This window comes from Calidris pugnax, unplaced genomic scaffold (genome assembly GCF_001431845.1).
Source record: "Calidris pugnax isolate Ruff unplaced genomic scaffold, ASM143184v1 scaffold636, whole genome shotgun sequence".
Taxonomy (NCBI): domain Eukaryota; kingdom Metazoa; phylum Chordata; class Aves; order Charadriiformes; family Scolopacidae; genus Calidris; species Calidris pugnax.
The window spans coordinates 78748-85069 of NW_015091434.1; positions in this window are offsets into that span (position 1 = coordinate 78748).

Below are 6322 nucleotides of genomic sequence, written 5' to 3' on the forward strand. Positions count from 1 at the left end.
TTCAGCCTGGAGAAGAGGAGGCTCCGGGGAGACCTAATAGCAGCCTTCCAGTACCTGAAGGGAGCCTACAGGAAGGCTGGGGAGAGCCTGTTTAGAAAGGCCTGCAGTGACAGGACGAGGGGCAATGGCTTCAAGCTGGAGGGGAACAGATTTAGACTGGAGATGAGGAGAGGGTTCTTCACTGTGAGGGTGGTGGAGCACTGGAACAGGTTGCCCAGGGAGGTGGTTGAGGCCCCATCCCTGGAGATATTCAAGGTGAGGCTTGATGAGGCCCTGGGCAACCTGGTCTAGTTGGGGGTGTCCCTGCTGACTGCGGGGAGGTGGGACTAGATGACCTTTGGAGGTCCCTTCCGGCCTGGACAATTCTATGATTCTATGAGACAAAGTGGTGGAGCTCGCTCTCCCCACAGTCCTCCAGCTCCATAAAAGCCATCTGAAATGAGTAGAGTAGCCCCTGCCTTCAGGAAAGTCCACCCCAGTCCCAAGCCACCATCCCAACAGCAGTCCTACCTCCACTGCCCTTCGTCTCTGCAGGATGGAGCTGCTGGGCATGAAACGTTGTCGGTTGGAAAGCCACCGGTCAAGGCCACCACCCCTGGAGAAGCCACCTCACCTCCACACACAGTGCTCCTGTTCTGCTGCTCCCCAAGTTCTTCATGACGTGGTCCAGCTCAGGCTGCCAGCCCTGCTCTGCCAGGTCGTGGGGCTCCACTTTCTGCTCACCAGGACCTTCATCGAGAAGTTGGACAACGCGGGGTCCTCCCTGAGCAGCCGTATCCACTCAGCCGCGCCGCTTCCCACGTCTAAAACAGCCCAGGGCCACCAGTCCATCATGGAGATGGGTTCCTGCAGCTTCTTTAGACCCCCAAGGCCAGATGTTGCGTGTTTTTTTACCCATTTCTGCCTCATCTTCGCAACTTCAAGGGGTGCTTAGAGCAAGATATTGTATTAACACAAGAAATACAGGCTTTAAAGCGGTGCTGAACACCTTCATACCCACGTTCCCCCATCAGGGAGGCTTGGATGGAGGTCCCAGACCTTGCAGGAACCCCGGACTTCTCCTTTGCTTCATCTCTACACTACAGGGTCTCCTTCAGCATCTCCTTCAGCTTCCTCACCCCGCTGGCCAAGGAGAGACTGTCATCACCTGCGGTCCCTTTGGCACCAGGTGACCGGAGATCTCCTCTATCACCTAATTATTATTTACTTTCCTCCATTAATTCAAGCTTGGAATCGAGCTTTCCAGAGTGTGAGATCTTTGTGCGTGACGTCAAACCACTTGAGAATGGCACCAAGCCACCGGTCTGCCATCGGGTTCCAAGGTGGCCCCAGACCACTAATCCTGGTGGCACCAGCCACGTGCATCATTTGGCTTGGAGAAGGAAGCAGTCAAGGGGAAACCTCTTCTTTCCACCCATCTCTTCTTTCCATCCCTGCCCCAGGAGCCAGACACTTTCCCATGTACCAAACCATGTCTCCATGTCTTCAAGCTGGAGGGGAACAGATTTAGACTGGAGATGAGGAGAGGGTTCTTCACTGTGAGGGTGGTGGAGCACTGGAACAGGTTGCCCAGGGAGGTGGTTGAGGCCCCTTCCCTGGAGGTATTCAAGGAGAGGCTCGATGAGGCCCTGGGCAACCTGGTCTAGTTGGGGGTGTCCCTGCTGACTGCGGGGAGGTGGGACTAGATGGCCTTTGGAGGTCCCTTCTGGCCTGGGCAATTCTATGATTCTATGATTCCAGGTGCCTTCTCCTGGACACGGATACAAGAGAGGGAAATCTCCTTTGTAATAAGAAACCAGTTTTAATAACAGTTTAAATAATCATCTTTGTTATTTTCTCTTTCAGCTGCTGAGCACAAGAAGTCAAGATGCAGCCACACGGGGCAGACGTATTTTCTGGGAAGAAGGTGGCAATCACTGGACCACGGCGAGCAGACAAGTCCTCAGCCCACCTTGACTCTCCCTTGTGGGGATATCTGTGGCCCTCAAAGAGCACGAGACAGAGCTGGGGCGTCTGTGGGGATCGTCACAGGTAGACTTGTTTACAAGCTCTAAAAATAATTCTCCCTTTGGGTGCCCTCCCCTGCGAATTGCGAAAATGGTTCTGCTGAAGGACCAGGTCACTATAGGAGAATGAAGGAGCCCAGAACTTGGGACTGCTCTGCACATCGTCTGGCACCCACCGTCGACAGCAAACACAAGCGGGGCCGTTGTCGTTGAATTTCAGGAGTAACCAGAGCAATCCTGACATGACCACACACCTCCAAGGCAAACTACAAAGCTGGTTTTAGAGAAGGCAGCACAGGAGAGACATGGACCTGTTGGAGTGGGGCCAGAGGAGGCCACGGAGATGCTGGGAGGGCTGGAGCCCCTCTGCTGGGAGGACAGGCTGAGAGAGTTGGGGGGGTTCAGCCTGGAGAAGAGAAGGCTCCAAGGAGACCTTGGAGCCCCTTCCAGTCCCTCAAGGGGCTCCAGAAGAGATGAGGAGGGACTCTTGATGAGGGAGGGGAGCCCTAGGAGGAGGGGGAAGGGTTTGACCCTGAAAGAGGGGAGATGGAGCTGAGATGTGGGGAAGAACTTGTTTGGTGTGAGGGTGGTGAGAGCCTGGCCCAGGTTGCCCCGAGAAGCTGTGGCTGCCCCATCCCTGGAGGGGTTCAAGGGCAGGTTGGAGGGGGCTTGGAGCAACCTGGTCTGGTGGGAGGTGTCCTTGTCCAGGGCAGGGGGTGGCACTGGATAGTCTTTAAGGTCCTTTCCCACCCAAACCATTCTATGAGTCCATCATTTCCTACTCCTGTGGCTCCAGCCCAGCCCCTTGGCCCCCTTCTTTCCTCCAGGACTCTGGATGGTCTTTAAGGTCCCTTCCAACCCAAACATTCTATGATTCTATCAACATGCCTTGTGGATTACAGCATCCCCAAAGATGTCTCAGAGCAACCCAAAGCCCAGGATGGTCCATGCTGCCCAGTTCTCCTCTGAACGATGGGTCACCACCCCTGCAGCCTCCAGGTAGGTCTGAGACAGGGAAGTCCCATATTGTGGTTGGAAAACCCACAAAAATTTCCCCATCTTACTGCCCCCACTATGTTATTTATGCACTGACAGCTTCATGCAGTGCAGATTCATGTCGGCCAGGTTCAACTCACCCAACGGTCCCAGCTTCTCACCATCCAACCCAGCTTCCCCTTGTTTCACTCCTCCACTTATTTCCAGCTCCTTCTATTTTCTTCTTGCACCTCAGAAAAGATATTAAAAAGGTTTGGGATAAACAGCAGGCTCCTTCCAGCTCCCGGTACCTCCTCTCCCAGCTCTTCCTTTGCCCAGGGAGGACTTGAAAAGCCCATTTGTAGCGTGGGTCTGTGGGCAAAGTTATGAAAAGTGCTTAGAAAAAATGGGGAAGTCAATGAAGTTATTTTACGTCTCTGCCACAACAGCAACTGCTGAATTCAGGACTGGAGATTCCTGGCCTGGCATCAGGGCTAAAAACCTATGGGGAAGTTCAGCCATGTCCTAAGCGCAGACCCAGGAAATAAAGGCCAGCCTTGTCAGGAGCAAGGTGCTGTGTTACATCTCTGTTGCGTCTCATAAAGAATACATTCACCCTTTGGCAAAAAAAAAACGAGGCTCTTTATCTTCATCTGCGAAGGAATCCGGCTGACAGATCGATCCTGCCAACATCAATCCATCTGCCATCATGAATCAGGCTCCAAAAACCATGGGATTGGCTTGCAAATAAGAAAAACTTGGGTCGTTTTTATTTGCCTTCTGGTTCCTCAGCCTTTAGGTCAAACTTCATGTTTTCAAGAAGACGAGACGATTCCTCTTTTTTTTTTTTCTTACTATTTTTTTTTTTTCAAATGAAAACCGAGCTTCTCCTACAAACTACTGAATAAACAGCGTGGGCTCCAATAACATCCCCCACCACGAAAGCCTCGTGGTAGGATCGTGAGCTGGCCAGACGTCAGGCTGGAGGAGCTGGCTCCACACCCCCTCTCCGTACCTCTCCCTGGAAGTTCTGCAGCCCAGCATTCCCGGTGTTTGATCCGGCGAGCGCGTCTCCAAGGATCCAAGCCCCCATGCCAGGGCTGCCAGCCCCAAAAAGCTGGAAAACTGCAGGACCATAGAATCATTCAGATTGGAAGAGACCCTTGGGATCACCATGATCCGTTGAGAACCGGGCTAAAGAAATCCAGCTGCAGGAACAAGCCCTGCCCCAGGGATGGAGGAGCTGCTGCCTCACTTGACAGTGAGGCAAAAAAACCCAAAATCCCGTGGTTTGATGTGGTTTCTTCTGCTCGGGGGTGAAGCTTGTCCATCCTGGGAAAGGCAGGAGTAAATCCTGATTATTCGTAATCCCACAGTGAAATGACTTCAAGCCCCACATCCAGCCCACCCCACCGACCCTCAGGCAGCAACAAAATCCCTGCTGGTACCAACCTCTTTCCATCAAGCAGGAAAAAAATCATCATCTCCCATGAGTGGATTCTGGTTTGGTTTTTTTTCTTTCTTTCTTTTTAAACACAAACTGTGGCATGAGATGCTGAGCAAAACCATCACAGCCTGGTGGGAACTGTGGCCAGTGGGAGGGCAGGATCAGAATCACAGAATGGAAGGGACCTCTGGAGATCATCTAATCCAACTTCCCTGCCAAAACAGGTCCACCCAGAGCAGGTAAGATGGGCAGATGTGCTGGCACATGGGTTTGGGGTTGCCCAAAGAAGAAGAGGGAGTCCTGCTGCAATTCCATACTCTTCTGCCATCCCCGTTGACGACCAGCAACCGTGTCCTTTATTTTTGGCATGCCTTCGAGGAGTCATTGATGCACCCCACATCATCACACCAGAGGTCCAAGGAACGTGGAGATGGAGGTGGAGATGGAGCCCTCCCATCCCAGCGAGATGGACATGAAATGGGATTATGTCTCTCCACTGTACGCCGCAGGGCACAGCTAAATTGAGCAAAATCCCAATCTTCTCAAGGGTGGTTTCCTCTCCTCGTGGGTTTTATGGGTTTCCCCTCTCCCCATCTGGGGATTTGAAAGGGGGTTTATGGCACTTTTGCTTGAGACACAAGCTCATGGTACCTCCTCAACTCCATCCCAGCCTCCCAGGAGGGCAAGACTTGTATCTTCAGAGCCCCCCAAGAGCAGAAGACATGCCACCAATGCTGGCAGCCAGCCTGCAGAGCCCAAGCAGGGCTGAGGCACAGCTCCAGCTAATCCCCTCCATCTGCTATCACACACCACCTTTTTTTTTGGTGGGCTTTATCCCTCCTGCTGCCCTCCTCAAGGAGAGGTCTTGTCACTTTTGTCACTTCTATGTTGCACCACTATTGTACTCGCTCTGCAGAAGGATGTTGTCCTGCTTGGAGAGCACCAGCCACAAGCTGGATACCCTGGAAACACTTCCTATCAGCCCTTTTCCTATTTGTCTCTCTTTTTGGCCCGTTCAGTAGACAGCAGCTATGAATTGTCCTCCATAGCCGAGACTGGCCACCAGAGAAGTCAGTCTCCTCCACCTCTCAAAGCCTTGAGCCCACACAAGTGTTGGGCAGGAGCATAAAACTCCTGCTCCTGGCCCATCCTGCTGATGCTCTCCTCCCTGTAGGCACAGAAGCCACCAGGAGGTAGAGAGGAACATTTGGGTAACTGGGGCTGATGGCTTGGGTGGCTCCATTTCCCGTTGGTCCCTCAGGGCACCATGCAGAGAAGGACAGCTGGATGGGGAGGAAAATATCTCTCTCCAAGCTGCAGAGTCAATCTTGCCTCCCTGCATGATGGCCCAGGAGCTCCTCTCACCAGCTCCAGTGAGGGTGGGAAGAGGAGAGCTGGCAAGGATCATAGAATCATAGAATCATAGAATTGCCCAGGCCGGAAGGGACCGCCAAAGGTCCTCTAGTCCCACCTCCCCGCAGTCAGCAGGGACACCCCCAACTAGACCAGGTTGCCCAGAGCCTCGTCGAGCCTCTCCTTGAATATCTCCAGGGAAGGGGCCTCAACCACCTCCCTGGGCAACCTGTTCCAGTGCTCCACCACCCTCACAGTGAAGAACCCTCTCCTCATCTCCAGTCTAAATCTGTTCCCCTCCAGCTTGAAGCCATTGCCCCTCGTCCTGTCACTGCAGGCCTTTCTAAACAGGCTCTCCCCAGCCTTCCTGTAGCCCCCTTCAGGTACTGGAAGGCTGCTATTAGGTCTCCCCGGAGCCTCCTCTTCTTCAGGCTGAACAACCCCAGCTCCCTCAGCCTGTCCTCGTAGCAGAGGGGCTCCATCCCCCTGATCATCCTTGTGGCCCTCCTCTGGACCCTCTCCATCAGGTCCATGTCCTTCT